General features: G+C 30.7%; 3 pseudogenes; all 3 read left to right on the forward strand.

Annotated features, from left to right (window-relative positions):
* The first annotated feature begins 4,109 nt into the window (after positions 1-4,109).
* Positions 4,110-7,561, forward strand: LOC149514110 (beta-glucosidase 44-like; annotated as a pseudogene).
* Positions 7,562-9,684: 2,123 nt separating this feature from the next.
* On the forward strand, positions 9,685-11,709 carry LOC111274895 (hydroxyproline O-galactosyltransferase GALT6-like; annotated as a pseudogene).
* A 3,796-nt stretch (positions 11,710-15,505) lies between these two features.
* On the forward strand, positions 15,506-17,508 carry LOC111283361 (AAA-ATPase ASD, mitochondrial-like; annotated as a pseudogene).
* The last annotated feature ends 34 nt before the right edge of the window (positions 17,509-17,542 follow it).

Consider the following 17,542-nt stretch of genomic DNA (forward strand, 5'->3'; position numbering starts at 1 on the left):
ATTATGTTTGAATAAATATTTTTATTTGAATGGACATTTATGTCTGAACAAACTGATACTTTAGATAGATAAATATATCTATTAAAATAAACATATACTTAATTAAGTTATAAATACTCTTGTAATTTCTTTGGAAAGTATATAGAATACAAATATCAGAACAGTTAATATTTCTTTAAATAATTCTTAGAATTTTTTTATAACTATTTGTTGTAGATTTTTATAACAGTTTGTTAATCTTGTTATGCATTGATGAATGCTTAGTGGATTAATTTAAAAATGCAATCAACTGCTAGGTTTCGTTATACTCTTAAGGTTTGTTATCTATAACTTTTTCAACACATATTAAGTAAATAATACAACGAAAACAAATAAAACATTAAGACAATTTCGCACTATTATATGTCTTAAAGTCTTTCCTCAATTTTGAAAAAAAATTATTTCATATTTTTTAAATACTATTTTGACAATCTTAAGGCTTTAATGGTTCAACAATGGCTATTGAAGGTAAAACATTAAGGTAATTGGATTCTAATTTTGTTAAATTGGATTGTTTTGATGGTGGTGATTTTCGAAAATATTAAAAGAAAATGTATTTCTTATTGTCAACCTTAAATGTTGTATATGCTCTAACAACTCTCATGCAAGAAAAAAATAAAATAGAATATGTTCTTACAACTAGAGAGAGACGAAAATGAGACAATATAGATTACATGTGTAAAAATCATATTTTGAATGGTTTGTCAAATAGTTTATTTGATACATACCAAAACTAGACTACTATAAATGAATTAAGGACAAATTAGAGAGTAGGTATATGATTGATGATATAACAAGTAAAAATTTTCTCAATGATTGTTTCAATAAGTATCAAATAGTTTATGGTCAAGCTGTTATTGAATAATTGCATAAAATTGAAAATGCTTAAGTAATTTAAATAGTATAATATGAACATGGATTAAATAATTATTGTGTCATCTGTAATAAATAAATTTCTTTCATCATAAAAAGATTTTAGAACTAAAAGTAATTTATTTTTAAGAACTTGACTATTTTTAATTTTATTCATTAATGAAGTATTATTTTATGGTTGTATAGCACTTATACATTTAGATAAATCAAATTTAACTCATATATTAATTATTTAATCAATACAAAACTAACCAAAACTTGGAAACCAAGTCTATGGTCCAACCAGGCACTTTGTCCACTTTAGGCCAATAATATTAGACTTTAATTCTTTTAAATTTAAATGGTTTTTTTTTTTTTTTCAATTAGACATAAGCTTCCCATAAAATGTCTAGCAAGTTTTGGAGGACTTGGAGATGTGAAGGGACAAAATAACTAATAATTGCATAATGTTTTTCCTCAATTTTCTTGAAATATGAAAAGTTGAAATTTATTTATAAAAAAAGTTAAAATATTAAAAAAAGTCTTTGAATTATTTTACTTTTTTTAAATAAGTTTTTATATTTTATTATATGCAAATAGATCTTTATTATTTGATTTGTGTCCAAATAAACTCTTATATCAAACAAAATATTAATTTATATTAAGGGTTTTTTAGATATAAATTAAAAATTAAGAACTTATTTAGATATAAATTAAAAGTTAAAAATTTATTTACATGAAAAATTAAAATCAAGAGTTTATTTGGGTATAATAAAGTATAAAGATTTATTTAGATAAAATGATAAAATTTATAGACCATTTTTTTTATTTTAGAAAAAAAGAAAAAGTTCAAACGAAGTTGCACCATTAGTCTACAAAAATATTATACTACTAGTACTTGGAGGCAATCTCAAGGTTAGGCATTTGTTGGTTTGATCATTTTTTTCTTTTATTGATATGAGATATGATTATGATAATTTTTTTTATTTAATTTCTTTCAATCTGAAAAGAGAAAATTTTGTCTTATCTTGTGGATTTTTTATAAAATTGAAGAATTATTCAAAAATAGAAATTAAAGAGGAAACATCAGATTTTGAGAGAATAAAATATCCTAATAATATAAAATTTTAAAACCGACTGATTTTATTTAGCAAACTTATTTTAATTTTTTCTATCAAAATAAAAGTTTCATTTATCAAGTATATTAATTCTTTTTTTTTTTTTTAGATTTCCCTATTCGATTTTATTATTCAATGTTCGTTTATTCAAATATTTAAAATAACAATTATATCTTATATTAAAACAAACACTCGAATTCAATTAAAATAAATATTTTGTTAAGAATTCCCACTAACAATTTTATTATTGCTGTCACTCATAATATTGCTTTGACTCGCTTTTTTTTAGTATGGTTCCACATGCAAATGCCAGGCAGTCTGAATTAATATCAAAAGTTTGAGTAGAGATAGTTTTTCGAAAGGTTTTGTGTTCGGATAATGGCGTCAGTATATCAAGTTAAAGAAATGGCTAACAAAGATGGTAGAGGACCTAATGTATAATTGTTTTTGTCAAAGTTTCAGGTTAAATAAAATGATTTTAATTTGAGAAGTTAGTATATAGCAAAGTTTGTTTCTTATATCAAATTCTATTCAGCCTCACCTATGTGATGGAGTTATTATCAATATTATAGTTTAGATAGCTTCCGACATCATCTTCGCAATCATGTTCAACCTCATAATTGAGGGTGGTTGCATTCTAAATTTGAGAGTCATAAATCTCATTCCTTATATATTGTATTTGATTCTTGCAGTGCAGCTTTAGTGAAGGGTTCAATTTAAGAGTCGTAAATCCCTTTCCTCGTATATTGCATTTGATTCTTGTAACGGGTGGCCAAAAGTACAAATGAGAAAAAACCTCAAAAGCTCCAAAACAGTTCTTTACGTTCTCAAACAATGTTTGCTATCAAATAAGAATGCTAATTTTGTATATTCTCATTTTTGACATTCAGCAACTCACTTGTGAAGATTTGTTTGCTTATAAAGACATTGAACCGAAGCAAATACGACGTGACTGTGAGGAAGCAAGGAGCAGTGCAGAGAAAAGGGTGATTCGGTCTGAAAAGTGTGTGATTTGACTTAGCTCACACAGAATTGACAACTTTGACAGCCACAGGCAGAGTCCATGTGCACCATTTTCTCGTGAGTTTTGGCTTGGTTCATTGTTCACGGCTAGCCAGTTGCCATATATTTGTTTGGAAGCATTTGAGTTGCCATATATTTGTTTGGAAGCATTTGAGCTGCCAAAACAAGTTAAATCCAGTCCAAGCAAACTTTAGGCCTGATATTTACAAACACTAGTAAATAATTATTCTGTTTACATGGTATTAAATTAATTTTTTTATTTTTTAAAATATAAATAATTGCTGTATCATCCTATTAATTTTACTTGTAAATTTTAAAAAATCATTATCAGCCTATCTGATAATCAGTAATAATAATATTGGCCTTGTTAAACTTCAACTGTTTTTGGTAAAATTTTTGTTCAGTTTTGATTAGAATTTCTTTGAGGATTTAGGGATATTTGGAACAGGTAAATTGATAGAAGAAATGACAAATAATCAATAAGTGTATGCAGAATCTTTTCCCTGATTTATCAAAAAATTAAAAGCTAAGTTGAAATTAAGACGTTGTTTGATTAACTAAAAAATTAAGTAGTGAATTTTTAATATTGAACTAATTTATGACTCATGTATGCACAAATTAATTTTACCTATTTTTTAAATATTAATTTAATCTATTTAAATATGTACATATACGCATAAATTAGCATTTTTTTAATTGCAGATACCATTTTTTTTCTTTTTTATGTTTATTAGAGATTATAGAAAAATAAAAGTAAGGTAATCATCAAAATTAAAAACAAAAATAAATTTTTTCAATGGTAGATACTGTGTATTTTCTTTTTTATGTTTCATAGAGATTAAATATTATAAACTCAGTACTATTTGCAATTAAAATAATCAGCAAGTTTAAAACAAAATATGCTTGTAACTTTATCTCCACTTCATGATTCAATATCAAATGACAATATTAAGTATATTATTTGATACGATATTCAATATCAAATGTTGAATATAAGTATATTATTTGATAACTTGAAATGTTAACTAATTTTAAAAATTATTTATTTTATATTTATATTTTTATCTTGATTTTTATTATATGTTATATTATTTCATAAAAAATTATATTTTAATTGATACCTCACAAAATCAAGATATGACGCCACCTTCTTCCCTTCAGAATAATTCAATAATTGAATTGTTAGAGTCATATCAAAGGCAATCCCAACTGTTTAGTCATTTTTTTCGTTTGATCAAATCTGTTTCTATCAAATTGAGATAAGATTATGATCACTTTTTTAGTTTTTTTTTTTTTGAATTATTACCTTTTTTTATTTAATTTTATCATATCTGAAAAAATATTTATTTCTGGCATGAAAAATGATATTTTTGTTTTCTCAAGTAGATTTTTCAAAGAGTTTTTATAAAATTGGAGAAACATTCAAAAATACAAGTTAATTAAAATATTCTTTTAGATTTTATTTTATTTTTCAATGTCTCTTTATCCAAATATTTAAAATAAGAACTACATCTTATCCAAAAAATCAAACACTGAAATTCAATTAAAATTAGCTTTAGCTTTTTCAATTCCAATAAAATCCCTCCACACACCTATAAATACACGTTGACTGTGAAGCTTTTTTTCACTCAAACAAAACAATAGGTTTGGTCACCATGAAGAGTTTAGTAATCTTATTGTTGTTGTTAATTGCTATTTTTAGTATTGTTTCACATGCAAATGCTAGTGCATGGCAGCCCCGATTTGACACTGGAGGCTTAAGCAGAGATATCTTTCCAAAAGGTTTTGTGTTTGGAACTGCCGCATCTGCATATCAAGTTGAAGGAATGGCTAGCAAAGACGGCAGAGGACCTAGCATATGGGATGTTTTTGTTAAAGTTCCAGGTTAAATCAAATGATTTTAATTTTAATTTTTACTTTTACTTTTTTTTAAATGTTAATTTTTTAAAAATTAATTTTTTTAAAATGTAAAATTTTAAAAGGATATCATTTCATATATGTAACAGGAAATATTAAAAATAATGCTACTGGTGAAGTTTCCATTGATCAATATAATCACTACAAGGTATGATTTTATATCATTTTTATTTCTTATTAATGCAAAGGCTTGGAATTTTTATTTCATTTTTATTTCTTATTAATACAAAAGCTTATAGATTTAAATTAGTCAGGCTTATTTCTTTACTCTTTTTCCGTTTGCAGGAAGATGTTAATTTGATGCAAATGATGAACTTTGATGCCTACCGATTTTCGATCTCATGGCCGAGAATTTTTCCAAGTACATTTACCATCTTCCTTGATTATAAAATTGGCATACACATTTCATTTTTTGATTAATTGATGCTTATATTCATACCTTTATGTAGATGGCACAGGGGAGGTAAACTGGAAAGGAGTTGCCTACTATAATAGATTGATAAACTACATGCTTGAGAAAGGTATATATATTAATTTCAATGTATAAAATACTGAAATTTTGGACCGGGTATATGACATATTGCAGTATTCTAGTTATATTTTTGTAACTGGATGAAATATGTTAACTTTGTTATCCATGTAGGAATCACCCCACATGCGAATTTGTATCACTACGATCTGCCAGTTGCACTTCAGGAGAGATATGGAGGTTTTCTAAGTAAACAAATTGTGTAAGTTGAGAGATAACCTCTTTTTTCAGAGGGAGAAACCATTAACTTAGAAAATTAACTAAACTGTAAAATTAATTTACTATGATATGAATCTTGCAGCAAAGATTATGCTGATTATGCAGAATTCTGTTTCAAGACATTTGGTGATAGAGTAAAGAATTGGTGGACATTCAATGAACCGAAAGTGATTGCTTCTCTTGGATTTGACAATGGCATTAATCCTCCAAATAGATGTTCAAAGGAATTTGGAAATTGTACAGAAGGGGACTCAGCAACCGAGCCTTATATTGCAGCACATCATTTGATTTTAAGTCATGCTGAAGCTTCCAAAAGATATCGTGAAATATATAAAGTAATGATTGTTTTGGAGATTCTCTCAGTCAATTGATTTGTAATCTTGATATATAATCTAATATCTTATTTTAATGATTTTAATGTGCCTTTTCAGGCTGAACAGAAGGGAAGAGTTGGCGTCTTCGCGGACTTTGTTTGGTATGAACCTCTAACAAAATCAAAGGCTGATAACTATGCAGCACAAAGAGCAAGAGACTTCCATATTGGATGGTATAAATCTCTGAATACATACTGACAATGGACAATGTAGTCATCTATGTTTTAATTGTTCAATTAAATAGAATAAATGAAACATTAGGCATCCAGGGCCCCAAAATAGCAAGCTGTCCTATGTTCTCGGATTTCATTATTTTGAAGTATTTTTTCCTGGCACATATCTGGTCCTTATGACTTATTGAAATATATAAAAAAAAAACTTCAAAAAAAAATGGAACTTATCAGTACTCATTTAAGGAGGGAATTATTGTCAAATTTATTTTGCAGGTTTTTGCACCCTTTTGTATATGGAGAATATCCAAGAACAATGCAAAAAATCGTAGGAGAAAGGCTTCCAAAGTTCAGCAAAAGTGAACTGGAGATTGTGAAAAACTCTTTTGATGTTCTTGGTCTCAACCACTACACTTCTTACTACATATATGACGCACACCAGCCAAAGACAAATGTGACTGGTTACGAACATGATTGGAATGTTGGGTATGCTTGTAAGTCATCCATCTTTTCCTACTTCATTTATCCAAAAATTTTTCTAGTTGTTTTGATGATATAACATACCTGTTTGTGTTCACTCTAACAGATGAACGTAATGGTGTGCCAATCGGTCGTCAGGTAATCTTTGTGCTTTCCACGTCTTAGCTTCTTAAGCTGTGTTAACACTAATGCACCAAAAAAATTGCAGGCTCATTCTCCATGGATTTATGAAGTTCCATCGGGCATTTACAAAGTTGTCACATATGTTAAAGAGCGTTATGGAAACCCCGAAATAATTCTCTCAGAAAATGGTAAAATTGAAGTTTTATTTCTCCACTGTTTGATCTTTGTAAACCACGCAAAGTTGTTCATTTGTTTGGTTGATTAATTGCAGGAATGGATGACCCTGGCAATGTTCAATTTCCTGAAGCTTTGTTTGATACAAATAGAGTGAACTACTATACAACCTACTTGAAGGAATTGAAGAGAGCTATGGATGATGGAGCCAATGTCACTGGCTACTTTGCTTGGTCAATGCTTGACAACTTTGAATGGTTGTTAGGTTATACCTCAAGATTTGGCTTGATTTATGTTGATTACAATGATCTCAAGAGATACCCAAAGATGTCAGCATATTGGTTCAGGCAGATGCTTCAAAGAAAAATAGCTTAGGTTTATTTCTTAGGTTTTTAGGCTTTTTTATGTTTCTTAGTGCTTTTGTTTTTAGTTCTTCTGGTGTTCACAACTTCTTAATTTCATATTCTAGAGTTTCAATAATAAAATTATTGTGAGCCAAATTATTGCTGAAGCGTATGGGTTTTTTTCTTCCTTCTTCCTCTTCTCTTTTTTGTTGCCACATTGCGTAGCTATATGGTTTGAGTAGCTTTTTCCATTGCAATTGAAGAACATAGCTCACCTCTTTTATCGAATGTTCATCTTTGTTTCAAAAATCGTGGCTTGAACTCATTGAGATTTTGTAAACAAGAATTCTTGTACCAAGGATACAAGGGTATTCGCAAGTACATAAACTGATGACTTTGACAAAATTATCCGCAAGGAGAAAACAAATTTAACTAATTATTAGTATTACGTACCTTGTTGAGAGAGAGGCAAGAGTTCTGCAACTGAACTTTTCAAGGCGATCATGAGTCTTTCTTGCACAATCAACCGCATCGATCTGCATAAACGGTGACATATCAACTGAACACCACAATTTGCAAGAGTATCAGTCAGCTTTATTGGTGAACCACAAAAGGATATCTTTCTACAAGCTGAAGAATTCTTCAAATAATGATGCCCTTCAAGTAGATTCTTCACTTCTTTCTCCTCCATCGTCGAAATTATTTTCTTGCTATCAAGCACTGATATTTGAAATGTTGTTCTTTCTTTTTATCCAAATCCTTTGATGTTTTCCTGACCTTCTCTTTTAATGATTCTTTGGCTGTTTTATGAGGCAGGTAGTTTGCTTTGATAAGTGAAAACCAGGAGGAATCAGCATCAGCTGACAATGTCATGGCCTTGGCTTGTAAATGAATGTCTCTACTAGGTGAGCCATGTTATCTAATTGGTGGTGTTGTTGGGATAAGGCAAGGAAAGAGAGAAGGGGGTGTTCCTGGGGCCGCATGTAATGGGAGTTGTGGCTTTTGAGTGGTGGGGGTCAGGGGCTTGCGGACTGTGGTGGTGGGTTCACATGATTAGGACACCTCGCATATGTGTGATTATGATGAGCTAGGGCCATTTATCCTCTAGCATGCCCCGTAGTTGGTGATGTGTGATTGTGTTGACCGTTGACTTGACCTATTCCTCCATGGAAAGGCCAGGCTTCGATATTAATCAGTGGGTCCTTCAGAAATGGCAACGGAAGTTGGGTTTTAGCCGAACTTCAAACCATGCCTAAACATAACGGGAAATGTTATTACAAATGATATAAAAGAAAAAGAACATCATTAGAAAAAAAAAAAAAAAAAGAAAATGTTATGACTTATGATCTAAGAATATTAACTTATATGCTGTGAGATTTCAAAATAATCATAATAATAATAATAAAGGAAGAGATATTTAAGTCGCATACACATTTGTCAAATAGCGGGGGTACAAATCAGACGAAGGAATGCTGCATAGATACAACACATTTTTATACTACCACTAAAAAAACATAAACGGATTCTGACTAATGGGAGGAATGAATGGGACAAATCTAAAAGACTAAGCATAATGATAAAACTCAAATACGCATATTCCAAGAGATGGAATCAAAGATGAGAGCGGATCAGTTGCCAAATAATTATGAAAATCAGTGAAGGCGAAGTAAATGCAAACAAGGAATACAAGGGCAGCGCAAGAAACAAAACCTGTTATTTTCTCAATAAAACGGAGAATAATTGTTACAAACAACATTAGCCTTCTCTTTCCTTCACCCTTCATTTAGCCGGTCTAAATCCCTACATGGCTACATCTATGTATCACTTACTGGAGGAAGTAACAAGAAAAATATCATTAACAATAACAGATGATTAAAAAATCGGACTAGTTGAATCAAATATCGATGACATGTCAATAGTTTATAAAATCAGATTTTCAACGAAAGGAATAAAAATCGATTAAACCGAAAAAAATCAATATTTACACCGGTTTTAAGGTTTATTTTATTATTTTGTTATTCATAAGTTTTTCGTAAGTGGTGCGATTTAGTCTTTAACCTCTTAATTCTACATTAAAGACATACCATAACCAAATGCATATTTTTATTAAATATTTATTATATTCAATCCTTATTTAAAATCAAAATCATGAATTTATTAATATTACAGTCTCTTTCTAAATGGATCAACCAATTGACTGAAAATCAAAACTTTCACCTGTTCAACCTTTGGTTGATTTTAAAAACAGAAGATCCATGAATTAAACAAATTCATCATGGAACCATGGATTGCATTACGTTTCAGTTATTTTAACAAATTCAACTCTCTGCAGGCCTAACAAATGAAAAAAGTCGAAAGAAAACAAAAATCTACGGTTTTAATGCATGGCAATCTTCTACATTCTCATGCCACAAAAATGTCTACTTCTTTATACCTGCAGTTGATGGTCAGGTCAAGTGTGAGAAGTGGATTCGGGATGATAATCACGATCACTCCGAGGAGCATTAGACAACAAGGTGGTTGAAGCAATTAATAGGCCGAAGAAAAAAGGTGACCGTGGTCCTTTCGGGGCAAACTTTTTGTGCTGACTCTTACTGCTGGTTTTGGAGGGATATCATGTTAATGTTGATGGGAGGCACATTACTTCTTTTCCTTTTCGAACTGTAAGTTATATACTGTAAACTTAATACTATCCATCGTGTTGCATTTGACTCATTCTTGATATAAGTTGATAATGTTGAGGATGCCACTGGACTAACTTTGAATGGGGACATTGATGTCCACTCTGTATTTGCGACATCTTTGCCTACATCACATCCTAGTTAATTTCGCTCCTCAAAGGCATCTTGAGATGTCCAATGGATGGAAGGCTCCACCACTTTCTGAGCAGCCTGTGGATCTGTCTATTGGTATACTTTCAGCAGGCAATCAGTTCGCTGAGCGGATGGCTGCAAGAAAGTCTTGGATGCTGCATGAACTTGTTAAATCTTCAAATGTGGTTGCTCGTTTCTTTGTGGCAATGGTAAGTTAAGACTATCCTAAATAGTTTCGGGCCTAAAGTTCTGTATTTAACCACCTTCTCCGTATGTTTGGACAGCATGCAAGAAAGGAAGTGAATGTAGAATTGAAGAAAGAAGCAGAGTTTAATTTACTGTATCTTAAGAAAAAACTCTTATATGGACAACTATGACCTTGTCGTGTTAAAAACTGTTGCCATCTGTGAATATGGGGTGAGTGTGCAATTTTTTCCCAGTTTGAAAAAAAATGAATAGTTGAAGTGTTTCTTGAGATTGTTTTAAGGGGTTTGTTTGTTAATTACAGGCCAGTGTGGTGGCTACCAAGTTTATAATGAAGTGTGATGATGACAATGCAGTTAGTAATGAAGCAAAGAAAGTAAAATGAAGTTAGGAGCTTCTATATTGGTAACAATAACATCAACTATTGACATAAGCCCTACACTACGGTAAATGGGCATGCAATAACATAAGAGGTATGGATGGTCTTTGAGTTTATTTCATTTCATCAGTTAATGAATAGTTAAACGAATCATGGGCTGATTTGCTTGTAGAAACACCAATCTATATCAGTTGCACATTTCAGCTGTTTCTTCAGATATTTTTTTCTTACTTTTTGACTGTATTTTAAATGTTGAAAGTTTGATTCATTGGAATTTTCTAAATAACTTCCTGCGAATTCAAAATTGCTATTATTGCTTCATGGTAATTAATTTTATGGAATTTTTGGGAAGCATTCTTATTGGTTCCAACCCATGTATCGGCTGTTTCAGGAGGAAACGTATCCGCCCTATGCAAATGGACCATGATACGTAGTCATCTGACATTGCACTCTTCATCGTGTCCGAGTTTGAAAGCACAATTTAAGAGCATAGCTTGATGTTCTACCAACCTGGATGCATAGAAGATTCTTATACAGCTCACTGCCAGTCCCCAAGACAGAGGATCTTCATGTGGGACAAGTTACAAAGGCAGACAAGGCCTCATTGTTGCTACATGAGATAGTGTTGTAATATTTGGGGTGCCATTCTTGGTATCTCTCGGATGGGTTAGTTATATTTAGGTTGTCTTTTAATTCAAATTTATACTTTATTTTTCCGAGCTCATTTTTTCTTTTTTGTTTCTTTCCCATTGTTTTTTTTCCCCTTAAAAGAAAATGGAAGAGGTAGAAGATATAGGTCCTATGAACATTTTGCTCACATATCCTTCTGTAATTTTCGGCATGATAATGGCATCAGATAGAAACAATTCTTGTCCTTCTTTGTTCTTTTACCATCCTTTCAAACCTTGTTTAGGGCTGCAGTCATAGTGCTCAGCAACCAACGGTTTTGGGAGCCACAAAAGATTCATGTTCATCTTTGTTTGGAAAAGCATTCCACGATTAAAGAACAAGCAAATTATTTAGAGAGGAAGATAATATTAATGTTGCGGACTGAATTAATTGAGTTGATAAAAATCGAATTCTTTATTTTTAAGGTTTAGAACAAAATTCGTTGACAGCAGGATGATTTGTAATCTACCATTCTGACCTTGGAACAAATAAGCATCCCCTCACCTAAACTTTTTTCAACCTAAATAAATAGGACAAAATTTACGTAAAGTTATTTAGATAAAATTTGTAAAGTTTTTTTAAAATAATTTAATAAAAATTTTAATAAAAAATTTAAATAGATAGATTAATAAAATTTAATGTGAAGATTAATAATATGTAAAAAAATTAGTAAAAATATTTATAATTTAAATTTAATTGATACTTAAAAATTTTATCAATATTTGTATTTAAAATATCTATTTAATAAATATATAAAAAAAATTTTCAAATTATTTCAAATTTTGCATGCTTGAAGATTTTTTAATTTTTGTGAAAAAATATTGTTTTTCTTAGGCCATTAACCTATATCCAAAGCATAGCTAAAACTACTTTATCTGATCGTTCTTTATTTGCTTTATCTTCCCTCTTCCTAACGAGAAGACAATCGAGAATATTGCTTTATCTTCCCTCTTCAATTATTCTCATAGAACTCCTAACAATTTATTTCTATATTTTTTGTTTTGATTTGAAGAGGAGAATTTAAATTCAACTCTTTTATTTATTTAATTTTTTAAATACAAAACATGAATATCTCCGAGCTTCGTTTGAATATGATTTCAGCTTTGGACGATTTTAAAATTGCATTCCCACACACTACTACATTAATCTCATACATTCGGGATTTATTTCACAACACTCTTTACAATGATTGAACCTAGATTAACAAAGAAAGAGCATTCATACCTACCAAGTAAACTCCTTGTGACCTAAATCTAACTTTTAGAATATTTTTTTATTCCATCATGATGGTAAAATTTTAGTACAAATAAGAGGAAGGAAAATAGGTCTGATTCGAAACTAGACCTTTGATGCTCTCTCAAACGACTTTAATTACTAGACTAAAAGTTTGGAGACCTAACTTTTAGAATTAAATCTTATAAAAATATTGATGAGCTAAAAAAAAAAAAGACAAGATTTCATGGACAATATGTTAAGCATTAAATAAGAAATGCTTACACTTATCAATCGTTGAGTTAAATCTCGGATTTCGACGTTGTCTATGTATCATGAATTATTGCAAGGTAGATTGCTTACTTGAACCCTTGTGCAAAGGCACAAAATGAGTTCATATTGTGAAAATACCAGTAAGGGATATCTACCGGAAGCCCTGCTTCAATCATTTATCTATCAACCATTCATCAAATAAACAAAAAGACAAGGGGAAAAAAAAAAAACCCTGAATTAGTGGAAAAAACGAGATTGATATAGACATAGTCAAGTATTGGGGGGAAAGTTGATTCCACGTGATTTGATATAATTTGTCGTGTAATTTGAAAAGGTCGAAAGTGACCAAGTCGTCGGATCAAATCATGAATCTGGGTTCCATGTAGAATGGGGTTGTCTTTCTCTTTGTCATATTTGTTTTTGTGGAGAGTTGCCACCCCCATTGCCTTTTTTTTTTTTTTGGTGAGTACAAACAAAGAGGGTTTTCTGCGCTGCCTGCCCCTCAGGCCCTGGGAGGATCACGCCCATTGCTGTGTCACTGAGCCATGTGTTACGCTAATATTTAAGGTCCAAGTCCAAGTCATTGACACTTTATTTGTTGGCTTCTTCGTCGTGGGAAAGGATCAAATGAATTTCCAACTGGACAATGACAGATCCTATAAAAGTCACCTTAATTACTTTTATTTCCTTTTTGTTTTTGATGATAAAATGGACCAAAGTTTTGAAAAATAGTAATCTCCTAATACTCGAGTTCTAAGCAAGAGTCACCATAAAACTGCTCAAGACAGATTTCAATTCAAATTTTATATTTATTAGATTTAAAAAAAATGAAGTACAAAAGAGTTATTGTTTAGTATTATATAGTTTTTAAAATTAAATAGAATTTCTTTGTTGTACGAATGATGCTGTGATTTAAGAATAAAAAAATAAATTGTTTATATTAAGATAAACTTGTTAAATATCACATTTTTAAATAAAATTATATAAATCAATTAAACAAAACTTTAGATAAATTTAACAATCTTATATATAAAATGCTAATACAACATAAAAATGAAATAAAAAAATTTAAAAACAATAAAATTTTAAATTAACAAAAATCATATCAATTTGGTAAAAATAAAAAAAAATGTTTTATATTTAATGTCTCAATATAAATTATAACAAAATAATTTTTGTGTTTGATATGAAATAGAGGTAGCATAAATACAAAAATTATAAGATCTAGCCTTGGTTTCAAAATTAAATAGAATTTTAAATGTACAAAAAATATGCGAAAGAGTCTAGACTTTGTCAAGACGTTCAAAATTGTGATATTTTTCTTTTTAAACTCATGGTCACAATTTAAAAGGAATATATTGTTCATAATAATTGTATTATAATTAATTAATTAATTTTTAGTGTTATGTAAGGTTTATCAAAATATTATGTAGAATCTACTCATAAATAATAAATTATCACATAATTTTTAATTATAATTGAACAATTATAACATTATAATAAAAATAATTATAATTGAAACTCTACCATTTCAAACGTGTAACAATATATAACAACTTTTATGCTTTATTTAGATGAATAATGAGATTAATTATGGTAAGATTAAAAATAGTAATAAAATTTATTATAATTATAATTTAAAAAAATTATTGTAGCTGTAATTAAAAAAATTTAATAAAAAATTTATATTAACTTGATCTCATTGATATTGACGTTTAAATTCAATTGAAGGTGCAATAAGTTTTATCACACCGTACTAAAAATGTGATGAGATCCAAACAGCTACTTACCCTTCTCCAAGAAGATAAAGTTTAAATCTTGCATCTATAATTTTTTTTTTCAATTTAATTTTTTATCAAAATTTTGAATAATTTATTTTGACAAAAAATAATAATTTTATTTAGATTTTTAATTTTTTAAAAAATAATTCAATTTATTATATTAAAATTGACATAATGTCCACATCTGAAATTTTTAGAACAGCCAGTTTAAGGCCCCACAAATTCTGTGGAAAATTGTGTCAATTTTGATCCAGGGTGACGCATTTGAGTGATTTTGATACTTTAAATGCTTGACACATCTATTTTTTTTACATATTTTGTGACTTTTGTGGACCACTGTCCGCTCACCCTCATGGCCACGGCCCCTCACCAACCAAATGTGGCCGACATCAATCAAATTTCGGGTGTTATTTTCGTCGGATTTTCAAGGATTCGAACTCAAAAAAAGTAAATCAAACTTTATTATTATTATTATTATTATTATTATTATTATTATTATTATTTTACACTTGAACATTATCCGTTGATATTATTCAGCGGCGGATGCGTGGCTTATAATAGGATGTTTATAAACATTGAAAATAAAAAATAAATTTGAATAAAAGTTTTCCGTAAATATTTTTTCATCAATAAAAAATAAAATTTAATAATACTAAATATGATTTTTGATTTAATAATTTGTTATTATATACATTAAAAATGATATATCAATAATAATGTAATTATAATTTTTTTAAATATAAAAATTCATTGTGATCTTCATAGATAATTATAACAATATAACAAAATATTTTTAAAATTTTTGTTTATAATTTTTAATATATTAGAAATAAATAAAAAATCCTAGATGCTCCGTTAATGTTATCTTTTGTCACTTTACATACCAAAGCTTGTTCTTTTGTTCTAACTTTTTTAAGTGAAAAAAATAAATAAAATGAAGCGCACTTAAAAAGGCATTCACCTTTTTTTTTTCCCATAAAAGCCCCAGAACCAGACAGAAAGCAAAGGATTTACGAGGTCCTTGTGCATTAACTTATAGAAACACCAGCCTTTGCAGAAGGCTACTGAAAAAAACAAACAGCAAGTATCAGAAAACAAAAGAGAAAAAAAGGATTTTGCATTAAACCGAGAGCCAAGAAGAGATCAAAGAAAGCCTAAGGAAGATGGTGCCCTCAACAATGATGTGGACAACAATGGGTTTAACCATTGCCAGCTTCTTGTTCTTGTGGGCTATTGTTCGGCAATATTGTCCTTACGAGGTACGCCGTTACTTTGAAAAATATACTTATAGAATCATGGGGGTTTTCAACCCTTACGTCAAGATTTCAATCCATGAGTTCACCAGAGATCACCTCTAGCGCAGTGAGGCTTATGTTGCTGTAGAGGCATATCTCAGTGCTTACTCTTCCAAGACTGCTAAAAGGCTCAAAGCTGAGAAGGGGAAAGATAGTACCAACTTGGTTCTCAGCATGGATGAGCATGAGGGGGTGACAGATGAATTCAGAGGTGTTAAAAGTCTGGTGGGTCGTAAGTAAAGTTGTGTCACCAACCAGGCCCATGTCATATTATCCGGAACAGGAGAAAAGGTATTACAGGCTTACATTTCATAAGAGGTACAGGGAGATGATAAGTGGGGCTTACTTGGAGCATGTGGTGAAGGAAGGAAAGGAAATCAGGGTGAGAGACAGGCAGAGGAAGCTTTATACCAATAGTCCTGGATATAAGTGGCCAAGCTACAAGCAGACTTTGTGGAGTCATATTGTATTTAAACATCCTGCAACATTCGAGACAACGGCGTTGGAACCAGACGGGAAGAAAGAGATTATTGAAGATCTTGTGACTTTTAGCAAGAGTAAAGAATTTATGCAAGGATTGGGAAGGCATGGAAAATTGGGTATCTTCTTTATGGGCCTCCGGGCACTGGGAAATCGACTATGGTTGCTGCAATGGCTACTTTGTTGAATTATGATGTTTATGATCTTGAACTTACTACTGTGAAGGATAATACGGAGCTGAGGAAGCCGTTGATTGAGACAACCAGTAAGTCCATTATAGTAATTGAAGATATAGACTGCTCGCTTGGCCTTACGGGTCAAAGGAAGAACAAAGCAAAGAAACCATTGGATGATGAGAAAGGAAAGATGGACAAAGAGAGGAAAGAACCAAAGGAAGAACGCAGCGTCAAAGTGACTCTTTCAGGGCTATTGAATTTCATAGATGGACTCTAGTCCGCTTGTGGGGGAGAGAGGTTGATCGTGTTCACCACCAATTATGTGGAGAAGCTCGATCGGGCTTGACAAGAAGGGGTCGGATGGACAAACATATTGAACTATCTTACTGTAGTTTTGAGGGATTTAAAGTGCTTGCAAAGAATTACCTGAATCTGGAAACTCATCCAATGTTTGATACGGTTGATGGATTGATGACACAGACCAACATCGCACCAGCAGATATTGCAGAGAGCCTAATGCCCAAGTCTCCGTTAGACAATGCTGACAAATGTCTTTCAAGCTTGATTCAAGTCCTTGAGGAAGCGAAGGAAGAAGCTGCCAAGAGGAATTGCAGAAAAAGAAGCAGCAGCCAACAAGATAGCAGAGCAGGGAGAAACAACTTCCAAGCAAATTGAGAATCCAGTTCCTGCCAAGGAAGATGCTACTCAATCCCAAGAAAACTGTTTGACAGAGGAGCCTTTGTGAACCAATGATGTGACCAGGTTCCGGATTGATTTCAAAACAAAAAGTTGATTCCAGATTCATGCACTGCTATGTGAGCATCAGATTACAATTAGTAGTGGTAACAGAAGCAGTTTCATTTAGGCAACTTGAGCATGATATGTATGTTCATCTAAT

This window comes from Durio zibethinus, chromosome 17, assembly GCF_047325235.1.
Source record: "Durio zibethinus cultivar Kanyao isolate XHJ-2024 chromosome 17, ASM4732523v1, whole genome shotgun sequence".
Classification (NCBI taxonomy): Eukaryota; Viridiplantae; Streptophyta; class Magnoliopsida; order Malvales; family Malvaceae; genus Durio; species Durio zibethinus.